Below are 11,598 nucleotides of genomic sequence, written 5' to 3' on the forward strand. Positions count from 1 at the left end.
TCTTGTCATCTCAGTTGATATATTTTTGCTTTAGCTACTCCGTGAAGCTCTTCTGCCATTCCTCAGCAATTCCCACCACCAACTATGTCTTTTCTACCCACACATCCTGGCGCAGACAAAACATCGGCTTTCCAGCCATCAGCTGAGAGGCTTTAAGAATCGCTGCTCTCAGGAGCCCAAGGTCACCAAAGATGCCCCAAACATGGCCATCCTGATTGCTCTTGGGATCTGTCAGTGACAGTAACAGAAGTCAAAAGAAGGAAGAAAAACAGCTTTCCAAAGAGTTGGAAGAAAGGCTTCTGGGACCAAAGCACGAGATAAGCCAGGACCAGTGGCATCCTGGAGGCCACGAGGTGTGTGTGTTCCCCCAGGGGAGGGGCGGGCATCACTAGGGAGATACGGGTGGACAGGAGGCCCTGAAGAGCCATGGGCTCAAATGGCCACCGGGGAACAAGCATCAGGGGTGTGACTCCCGGTCCAGAGGCGAGGTTTCCAGCTATGGCTACTGGGCTCCACTGAGGCCGCCCCAGTGGATACTCAGAGGATTTTACCCAAATACCAACAAAGAAACTACTTTTTCAAAACTGTAGATAGAATTAGGTCTATTCAAGATGGAACGGAGAAAATAACCCTGCAGCGTGTCCCAGGTACGTAGGGACTCTCAGCAAATGTTTACAGAATGAATAACATAGAAGGGAAAACTAGTTTGGGATTTGTCAAAAGTTCTGATTGAACTGAACTCTCTTGTCAAGACTTAAGTGATCATTAACAGAGGCAAAAATCAATATGTTTTAACTGGCTATTCTGTACGAAAGACAACAGAAAAGAATGAACGGTAGGGCCCTCAAACTGCACCCACGGTAGGGCTGAGGGTAACAGCGCACCCCTGGGCTTGAGTCTCAGCTCCTCAGTTCAGTAGCTGAGTGTGTGTAGGCAACTGTCATCGCTCAGTGTCTTCAAGCCTCAGTTTTCTCATCTGTGAAATGGGGTCCTAACAATAACGGCCTGGCCAAGCTGCGTGAGAATAGAGATGATGGTTGCAACATGCCTGGCAGTGAACGAATAATAAAGGGCAGCTGCTGTTATTTATTTTCCTTTTACCAGGAAGGAGAGGAAGAGGCTGCTGCTCTGATCAGCTCACCAGCCAGAGGTAAACTGCTCTACAGCAGGAAGACCAACTGCAGGCTTCGTTAGTGACTGGGTTTAGGGCCCATCCTATCATCTTAGCTCACATCTGAATTACATCTGCCAAGACCCTGTTTCCAATAAGATCACATGCACAGGCCCCCAGGGGTTGGGTCTTGAACGTATCTTTTGAGGCGGCGGGGTGGGGGCGGGGGGGAACAATTCAACCCACTACAACCAGGAACATATCAGCCCTCTGATACCCGCAGGGCTGGCTCACTCTTTTCCTTCATCTTAGGCTCTGTTCCAATGTCACCTCCCCAGAGAGGCTTCTGCAGCAGCCCTCACCACCCCATGCCCTCACTCTGCTTTACTTTTCTCCAGAGGACTTGTCGCCACCTGCCATGTCATAAATTTTAATGTTTGTCACTGGTCTGCCCAGCTAGAACATAAACTCCCTGAGGGCACGGGTTAGTCTGGCATAGAGCTGGCACTTAATAAATGTCTGTAAAATGACCGACACAGTGAGTGATGGACATCTCACCTCTCGGCGGGGGCACTGGGGGACACCCACGCTGCCATCCAAAGAGACTTCTCATCTTAGGGGGGTACTATGGTAGGCTGAATAATGGCTCCCCAAAGATGTCCCCACCCTAATCCCCAGAACCTGTGATATGTTACCTCACATGGCAAAAGGGACCTTGCCGATGTGAATCGATTAAGGCACCTGAGATAGGAGATTCTCCTGGCTTATCTGGATGGGTCCAATGTGATCACAAGGGCACCTACAAGGGGGAAGCAGGACAACCAGAGCCAGGGGAGATGTAATGACAGAAGCAGAGTGATGTGCTCTAAAGATGGAGGAAGGGGTCATGAGCTAATAAGGGATGCAGGTGTTCTCCAGAAGGTGAATAAAGGAAACAGATTCTCCCCTGGAGCCTCCAAAAGGAACACAGCTTTGCCAACACCATGGCCTTAGCCCAGTGAGACCCATCAGACTTCAAATCTAAAATAAAATAATAATTGTGTTGTTTTAAGCCACTAAGGGTGTGGTGATCTATTATAGCAGCAAGAGAAAACTAATACTGACACCTTGTTCTAACTCTCCCTAGAGCAGCTCCCACTGGGCAGGCAGGTCAGCTAGGTAGCAAGGATTTGCAGGGCAAGAATCGAGGCCCGGAAAGGTCAAGGAATTTGCCCCAGGTCACACAGCTGGGCAGTGGCCAACCCAAGATTTCAGCCCTCTTTATCTGCCTCTGAAGCCCTTGCTTTTACCCCAGCACCAGAGTAAAGGGTAACTGTGCAGCTTCACGTGGCCAGTGAGACGGTCTCAGTCCTGCCGCAGCTCCCAACAGCCACCCTGGGACCTGCACAGAAATGGCTGTCTGAGGAGGGTTCTGTTTCTAAATGGCTTGTCCTGGTGGAAATGCACTTTGAGTGATATGTATGGACACATCTGGGCCCCGTGCAGTCCAGGCTATAGCCTGATTGTTGGGGGAATCGGGCAAAGCAGCTGGTGTGATATGCTCAGATGCCTTCAGACATGATGTTCCATAGAGCCAACCTCCAAGGACAGCCAGGAGCCCAGGTAGAAGGGGGAGGGGAGGACGGGAAGTCCCCAGTGCTCGAAGGCCGCAGAGCTTTCTCCTGTCTGTGTCCCCTCGGGGTCTCCCATCAATCCGTGGGAGTTACTACCCCATTTTAAAGGTCAACAAACAGAAGCCTGAGGAGGCTACTAATTTGTCCAAGGTCCACAGAGAGAAGGCAGAGCTGGGCTTTGCATCCAGGGCCTGAGTAACTCAAAGACTGTCCTTTGCTGGCCCCAAGAGTCGTACACCTATGACTGTGCCAGGAATCTGTGCCAACAGTGCAGAGCGTTTGTGAGCTGAGCCGCTTGGCCACCCACCCATGGTCAGGGCCTTGGGGCTGGGCATCCCTGACCCCATGTCTCCCCAGGTGTCTCTAAAGGCCCCTGACATGTCTTCTAAGAGAGTCTTGAAAAGAAACTGAACCCCAGCTACATATACCCACTACTTCTCTCTCTCTCTCTCTCTCTCTCTCTCTCTCTCACACACACACACACACACACACACACACACACACTTACCTGCACACAAAGGCACACACTGATATACACATATATATACATCCCAATGCATACATTTTTACACTCACAGACACACACCCACCTGCACAGATATACGTGTACACACCTTCACCAAGATAATCGTATGCTCACACACAGACACATGCACACACACACACGTAGATTCACACAACACACACACACACATAAACATACCGACAGATGCACACATTCTCACCCTCACACAGACGTGCACGTGGAGGCACGTACATGCACGGTCACCCACACATGCACACACACACACTCCCCGACATGAGCACACAGACCCACCCATGCTCCCCGCCCAACGATTCCCCTCTGATGCTGCCGTCAAGCACGGCTATTTCCGTGAGATGGTCATCTGATCTTGGAGAAATGGCAGGATTAGTCACCTGGCCTTACACGCGCCCTACTCACCCCAACTGGGGCTCCCCCGGGCCTGACGCCCTCACTCTGAGCATTTCTCCAGCGTGATGCGTCCTTTCCTTCCCCACAAGAAAGCGGGGTGGGGGGGGTAGGGGTAGGAGAGAGCACTAGGCCAGGAAGAGCTCCAGCACGCCCCAGCTACAACCACAGGCGCTGATGCTCCCAAGAGCCTTGGTTTCCCTTCTGTGACAGGAGGATAAAGATCCCTGCCCCTCAGGACAGAGAGGAGGGATGAAGCGGAGATCCACTGGAGGCCAGAGAGCAGGAGAGAAGATGCCAAAAGCAAGCGGAGGCGATGCCAGAAAAGGTGTGGCTGCAGAGGCGATGAGAGAGGGAAATGCATGGCGGCTGAACTGAATCCGGTGTCTGGTCAGCTTCTGTAGGGCTGAGCACCTGCCCTGCAGCTCTGAGGACGTGCTCATTAAGAACCCCTTTCGCTGCCCTGGCTTCAGCCACTCTGGGGTTGTCTGTCATCTCTTTGAGGCACTGGCTCCCAGGACCCACCAATGTGAATTCTGCGTGTACAAGGAGACTCATTTTTAAGTTAACCCACGTAAGACCTACCTGCCAACTAGGTGGAATTCTGCAGCTGTGCGTTCTCATGAGATGCAATAACATGATGAAGCTTAAAATAAATGTTCACTGACCAGCGCCTGGGGCATCAGGGAGACAGCCCTGACTTCTGGAAGGAGCTGGGGGTGGAGGCAGATGGGTCTGAGCCCAGATCCCAGCTCTGCCCCCTACCTACCAATTGAGTCACCTTGAACAAATTCCTGAAGCTCTCAGAACCTGTTTTCTCCTCTATTAAATGGGAACAGCACCAGTTCCCACGCCACAGGGTCTTGAGAGGGCCTGATGACTTGCCATATGCACAGCGCCTGATGCACAGCAGGCGCTCAGAGATGTGAGACTGCTCCCCTCCTCTGAGCCCTTACCAGCCGGTCCCGGGACAGGGTCGTGGTGAGGGCCAGCTCTGAAATCAGACTCCGTCTGGGCTGGGAGCCTGGGTCTGTGACCTCGAGCAAGTCACTTTGCCTTGTCATGCCTGGGCTCCCTCCTCCCTAAAATGGAGATAACAGAAGTCCCTCTAGGAAACGTTCACACACCCCTGGGAACTGCCCCACAGAGGGACTCCCCAGCCTACTAAGGGTTGGTTGCTCCTGGGGACAGCAGCTCCCAGCGCCTCCAGCCTGCCACACAGGTGGGCTGAGCATGCTGTAACAGCTGGAGCACAGCCGCAGGCACAGAGACCCGGTGGGAAGGGCTACAGGTGGGAAGTCACTGCAGTGCTCAGGAACTGTCCACCCAGGCTGCAGGTGACATCGGGCGGGCGGAGGGCATAAGTGCAGAGCCCGGGCCAGGGCTCATGACCCTGCCCCTTGGGACTTGGGGGCAGGGTGCTGTGCTCTCCACAGGCCTTCGGATGAGACGTCTTCTGAATGATGCCCCTCTCCATCAGCCTGGGTCCTGACACCGAACTGGGTGACTGTGGAGAGTTTAAGGAAGGGACTTGTATGTATTCGTTTCTTAGAGCTGCTGTTAACAGAAATGTATTATTCACAGTTCTTGAGGCCAGAAGTCTGAAATCGAGGTGGGGGGCAGGACCACGATCCCTCTGAAGGCTCTAGTGGAGAATCCTTCCTCACCTTCCACAGCTTCTGCAGGCTCCAGGCATTCCTTGGCTTGTGGCTGCATCACTCCAATCTCTGCCTCCTGGATAACCCAGGGCAATCTCATCTTGAGATCTTTCACTCAATTATATCTGCAACAACCTTTTTCCAAATAAGGTCACATTCACAGGTTCCAGGGCTGAGGATGTGGACTGTCTTGGGAGCACTATTCAACCCACTACAGGACAATTTACAGAAGTACAGGCATGCTTAAGGCAGACCAACAGTGACTTCCCTGGCGGTCCAGTGGTTAAGGCTGTGCGCTTCCACCGCAGGGGTCGCCGGTTTGATCCCTAGTTGGGGAACTAAGATCCCGCATGCCACGTGGCAAAAAAAAAAAAAAAAAAAGGCAGACCAACAAGGGAGGGTGGGGCAGGCAGCACCCCTAGGCTTCGGGGTGTGAGGGGAGGTCAGAGACTAGAGCACGGAGAGAGCTGTGTGCATAGCTACCTGTGTGCCTGGCACAGCTACCATCAACCCTCAGCGCAGCAGGGAGCGGGCAGGGAACACACACCCCATTCTCTGCCTCCGTCCCCAGCCCCTGCTGCTGCCTCTCACTGGCCAAACTGAGCCTGAAGCCAGAAGGTGGGGGAGCCCAGGTGATGCGGCCACAGCGGGCACTCCTGAGAATGAACTGGAACTGGAAGGGCAGACGTGAATGTCCTGCACACTCTCGGTTTCTCGCTTCCAGGTCCTCTGGTGGAAACCATCTCCTAGTGAACAAGCATCTCATGACAGGAAAAGCATAAAAGCTGGGTATCTGTTAAGCCTGCATTTCCTTCAACTTGCTCCAGACTTTCGCTTCTTGTGCCAAACCCTTGAACCCTACCCCACGCCTGTCCTAAGTCCATGACGTCCCCAGAGCTGGCACTTCGTGGAACCTGGCCAGACCTCCACCCCGCTACCACGCCAGAGAGGAAGAGACCAAATGAGCAATACTGAGGTGTAGGACAGAGAGTCTGTGGTCCCAGGACTGAACTGGGGTGGAGGCGGCTGCGTCTTACCCACTAGAGACACAGCGAGGCCCCTGCAGCCGGAACACAGCCCGCCCCAAGCCCACGGCCGACGCCATGCACCCCACCCATTTCTGCCCAGGACTCCGAAGCCAGGGCATCAAGGACGAGGTCCCTGGCCTGAGATCCATCAGACAAAGGGGTCCTGCCCCCACCAGCTCCCCAGGGCTCCACCCAGAAGTGTCACCTTCTCACCCCCGAGGCTGAGGCGCAGAATCCCACCCCCTGGGCTGCGCTGCCCGGCAAACCCGCAAGTCACTTCAGTTGCTATTTCATCAAGTGCCGCGGAACAAAATATACTGCAGAAATCACACAGCAGCTCCGTGGAGGGGCCGAGCAGCCCTCCAGCTGCTGTCACATAACCTTCTCCAACTTGATCTCCCTTATCTTATCTATGATAGATAAATGCCCAGCCCCAGGGAAGGGAAATTGTTTTAAATACTGAGTATAATAAAGCAGAAAAGTACCAGCTGTCACCGGCAGGAAGCCGTGCCCATCAGTGGGCTCAGAGCAATGCTCACGGCCTGACCAAGCCCGTAGGCCAGGGAGGAGTGTTCTGGAAGTCCCCGGCTCCCTCAGTCAGGAATATTATGACGAGTCCACCGTGAGCCAGGCGGGAGGGATGAGGAGCGCAGTGCCTGCTGCCCTCTAGCAACTCCCAGCTCAGGGAGACTGCGTCTGAGCCGCCAGCAGCCAGCCCGGAGACGTCCTTGTCGCCGGGAATGTCGTGGGCACAGGCCCTGGATTCTCTCCCTGGCCTCCTGTCAGCCACTTGGAAGGGCCTGGCGAGAGGCTGGGTTAAATCCGCCCTCTCTGCAGGAGCTGCACAGTCTGATTTTGCCTTTGGCAGAGACGTGCCAGGCCATCGTGGGGGACGGACGCGTACAGCCAGCAGCCGAGGGGGGAACTCGGGAAGAGGCTGCCCGTGGGCCTCACCGCCTCCCGATTGGATGCTGAAGTCTGCAGGCCAGCACTCAGAGTTAACTCCCGAGGCATGAGTGGCCAGGGCCCTGCTGCCAAGGCTGCGGGACTCCAGGAGAGAAGGGAGGCCTGCTGGAGGGCACCCAAAGAGGGGGCTTCTGCCCCTGGTCCTCTCCAGCCCCACCACCACCAGGGCCCTGCTGCCCTAATGGTGAACACAGCCCTTTTCACCTTCTCCATCCAAGGGCCCTGTGCCCCTTTACCAAAGGCTTGGGGGCAAAGGGCAGAGTAGCCAGTGAGAGGGTGATGTCTGCCCCGGTGCCCTGGGCCCAACACCTGACTCCACATCTTGGATGAGTCACTTAACCTGCCGGAGCCTCAGTTTCCTCATCTGCAGAGTGGAGCTAGTAACAGGATCCACCTGAAAGGGCTGAAGTTTTAAATGGGATGAAATGTAAGAAGTGCACATAGTAAGGGCTCATTAAATGACAAATGTTAGTATGGTTACAACTATTATGATTTTCACGCGGGGAGCTGCAGGCCCAGGCGAGAGACACCCCATAACACACAGTAGGAAAGTGAGTAGGGAGACTCCAACCCCGGGAGCAGGGCCAGGCCCTGCTCTCTGCCAGCCCCACTGCGTGCCTCCCACAATAAAGTCTCCACATTTTGCACAGATGTGGCTCCATCATGTTTAAGATGCATTTCTAGGCGGAAGATCTAAATAGACATTTCTCCAAAGAAGACATACAGCTGGCCAAAAAGCACATGAAAAGATGCTCCACATCACTAATTATTAGAGAAATGCAAATCAAAACTACAGTGAGGTATCACCTCACACCAGTCAGAATGGCCATCATCAAAAAATCTACAAACAATAAATGCTGGAGAGGGTGTGGAAAAAAGGGAATCCTCCTATTCTGTTGGTGGGAATGTAAATTGATACAGCCACTAAGGACAACAGTATGGAGGTTCCTTAAAAAACTAAAAATAGCACTACCATATGACCCAGCAATCCCACTCCTGGGCATATACCAGGAGAAAACCATAATTTGAAAAGATACATGCAGCACTATTTACCATAGCCAGGACATGGAAGCAACCTAAATGTTCATTGACAGACGAATGGATAAAGAAGATGTGGTACATGTATACAATGGAATATTACTCAGCCATAAAAAAGGAACAAAATAGTGCCATTTGCAGCAACATGGATAGACCTAGCGGTTGTCATACTAAGTGAAGTAAGTCAGACACAGAAAGACAAATACCATATGATGTCGCTTATATGTGGAATCTAAAAAAAAAAATAGGGTACAAATGAACTTATTTACAAAACATAAGTAAAGTCACGAATGTAGAAAACAAACTTATGGTCACCAGGGGATAAGGGGGGGAGGGATAAATTGGGAGATTGGGATTGACATATACACACTACTATATATAAATAGATAACTAATAAGAACCTACTGTACAGCACACGGAACTCTACTTAATACTCTGTAATGGCCTATATGGGAAAAGAATCCAACAACAACAAAAAAGATTGGACACATGTGTATGTATAACTGATTCACTTTGCTGTACACCTGAAACTAATGCAAGATTGTAAATCAACTAATAAAAATTTAGTAAATAAAAAACTCCAATAAAAATTTTTTTTAAAAAGATGCATTTCTGGTCATCCAGGGGAGGCTGTAAAACTGCTTACTGGACACAGGCGAGCCCAGAGCCCTCCCACACTGTCATTTCAGGGGCAATTCTGGCTGTGTGGGGCCTTCCCTGGCGGTCCAGTGGTTAGGACTCCGTGCTTCCACTGCAGGGCGCGCGGGTTCGATCCCTGGTCAGAGAACTAAGATCCTGCATGCCCTGCAGTGAGGCCAAAAAAAAAAAGAAAAATCCTGGCTGCATGACTTCCTCTGGGCTGGTTTCTCAGTTCTAAGATGAGGGGGCAGACTAGATGGTTCTACCACTGTCTGTGAGCAGAGAACAATCCATTTCCGCCCCAGACCCCCAGCCCCTCCCGTCCTGCACCTCCCAGCCCCCCAGCAAATTTGGACACGCTGGCACTATTTAATGAGGCCCAGTGCCGCTTGAAGTCACAGCAAGAGATGGCAAGTTGCTGGGAATGTTTAAGTCATGGAAACAAAAATTTCACAGGAGAGGGCGGAACACGAGCAGTTTTCAACGTGTACTTTTAGGACCCTGTACAGGCCTGGAGTCCCTTTGATTCGTTTAGAAACAAAAACATATGTGTGTCTCAGGTTTGCTTGATTTAGACGTAGGCGTGCCTAGAGGAAAAATGGTTTCCCCCGCTGGATTTTCTGATTTTTTGGGAAAAGCCAAAAGCTTCTTTAGAACAAAAAGACAGTCCTCGCCCCTCACTCCCTGGCCTGTATCCTGTTCTTTTCTTTCTCCTGGGCCTTTCTTCCCTGCTCTGAGGGGGTGTCTGAGAGCCCCGGGGAGGTCCCCAAAGCTCGGGCATCCAGCCCTGACCGCAGCCTGAGCCCTACCCAGCAGCTGGAGACAATTGCTTCCAGATGTGCACAGGCCAGGAACTGCTCTGACGGGCTGGGCTGGAGAACCCAGCGGTGAGGACCCTGCCCAGGGCCAGCGAGCTCCCAGGTCCCACCGCCCACCTCCTGAGACATTCGTCTTCACCCACGACAGGAAACACTCCAGAATGATCGATCAGGGTATTCAGCCCAGGCTCTGCTGAGCTGGCCTGAGTGCTCACACCCCGTCCCACCCAAATTCAGGAGCCGTTATTTGCCCATTTCCAGAGAAGCCCAATGAGCTCAGAACTATTAAGGGGCTTGGAAGCCACAGAGCCAGAGGGGAAAGGCAGGTGGGTGTGATTCCACAGCCCGGCCCCGAGACACCAGGCCCAGCCTCCTCTGGCTCCTGGGCACACATCCTGCGGGCAGAGGTTTGTGTGGGCAGAGCCTGGCTGGGCAGACCAGGTGCTTGGGCGCCGAGGTCCCCCCACTGCGCACAGGCGGGACCCTGGCAGAGGGAGGCCAGGAGCTGCCACCCACAGGCGCACACGACCACACACAGGAGCGCACACCCTCCACCCCTCCTGCTTCCTGTCCCTCCTGCCTCTGCCTCTTTGTTGTAAAGGACTCCAGGCCTTTCTGGAAGTGGACAGAACATACATGAGACTATTCAAGCGTATCTGTATCCCCAGGCAGCACATACATGGAGACACACACGCAGGAAGTGCACAGTCGTACACATACAACCCTCACACGGGTACACACACACACGCACACACACGCACACTCCCCTGCAGGGCTGGTCTCGGGCAGGCCCTGGGGTGAGTCAGCCCCTTGAGGGGAGGGGGCTGCTCATGTTATTTCTCTCTGCCTTTGGCCCCCAGAGGGCACCAGACATCAGTCCTGAGTCTGGGCAAACAGAGGGGGACCTAAGGAAAGAGAGTTAGAAAAGAACAAAAGGGAGAAGGAAAAAGAGAAGCAAGGAGGACGGTGTGAGAAGGGAAAGGAAAGGAGGGAGGGAGAAAAGAGCAAGGGGGAGAGGGGAGTGCTGAAGCCAGCCCCCTTAGAGCCCCAGTGAGTGCACAAGGTATAGCCCATCAGCCTCCAGGTCTAGAACCAGACATACACAAAATCAGATTTTTATCAGCTGTGTGATCTTATGCAAGTTACTTAACATCTCTGAGCCTCAGTCTCTTTTTTTGGAAAGGGGAGATAATAGAGTAGCTGTGTCAGAGAGAAGCACAGAACACACAGAACAGTGCCAGGCATGTGAGAAGTGCTCCAATAGGGTTCCTGGAGGCCCAGGTGAGACTACACACATCCCACTCCAGGCACATTAACTGCGGTTCTTTCTAACAGTATTGCTACCATCATCTGTATCACATGCCAGGCATTGCTCCAGGTACCTTTGTAACCATTATCTCATCTGACCCTCCAACAACCTTGCAAGGGTTATATCATTATTCCTATCCTGCAGATGGATTAGGCAGAGGCTCAGAGAGGTTGAAAAGTCATTTCTTCAAGAGCACACAGCTGGCAAGTGGCGAAGTCAGAATGTAAGAGAGTCTCCGGAGCCTGTGTCTTTTCCATGACATCACTACAAGGGAGGGAGAAGTTTCAAGTTTACATTGCGATTTTTCAAAATTAAAGTAAATGAGGAGATTATTCGATAATTAACATTTATTGAGCATTTACGGCATACCAGAGCCTGTGTGGAATGTTTTTGTCTCTGAATCCTCACAATGACTTCATGAAATAAGTATTTATACACTTATTTTTTTAAATGAGGAGACTGGAGCAAAGAATGGTTAAACAATTTG

General features: G+C 52.4%; 1 protein-coding gene across 1 annotated transcript in view; it reads right to left on the bottom strand.

The window, feature by feature from the left end:
- LOC309649477 (uncharacterized protein) overlaps positions 1-6,486 on the bottom strand; it is a 664,470-nt gene extending 657,984 nt beyond the window's left edge. The window contains exon 1 of the mRNA XM_082439534.1: positions 5,323-6,486. The gene's annotated coding sequence lies outside the window, so the exon portion shown is untranslated. The remainder of the gene's footprint in view (positions 1-5,322) is intronic.
- Positions 6,487-11,598: the final 5,112 nt, after the last annotated feature.

The sequence above is a fragment of the Balaenoptera physalus genome (genome assembly GCF_965194825.1).
Source record: "Balaenoptera physalus genome assembly, chromosome: 19".
Lineage (NCBI taxonomy): Eukaryota > Metazoa > Chordata > Mammalia > Artiodactyla > Balaenopteridae > Balaenoptera > Balaenoptera physalus.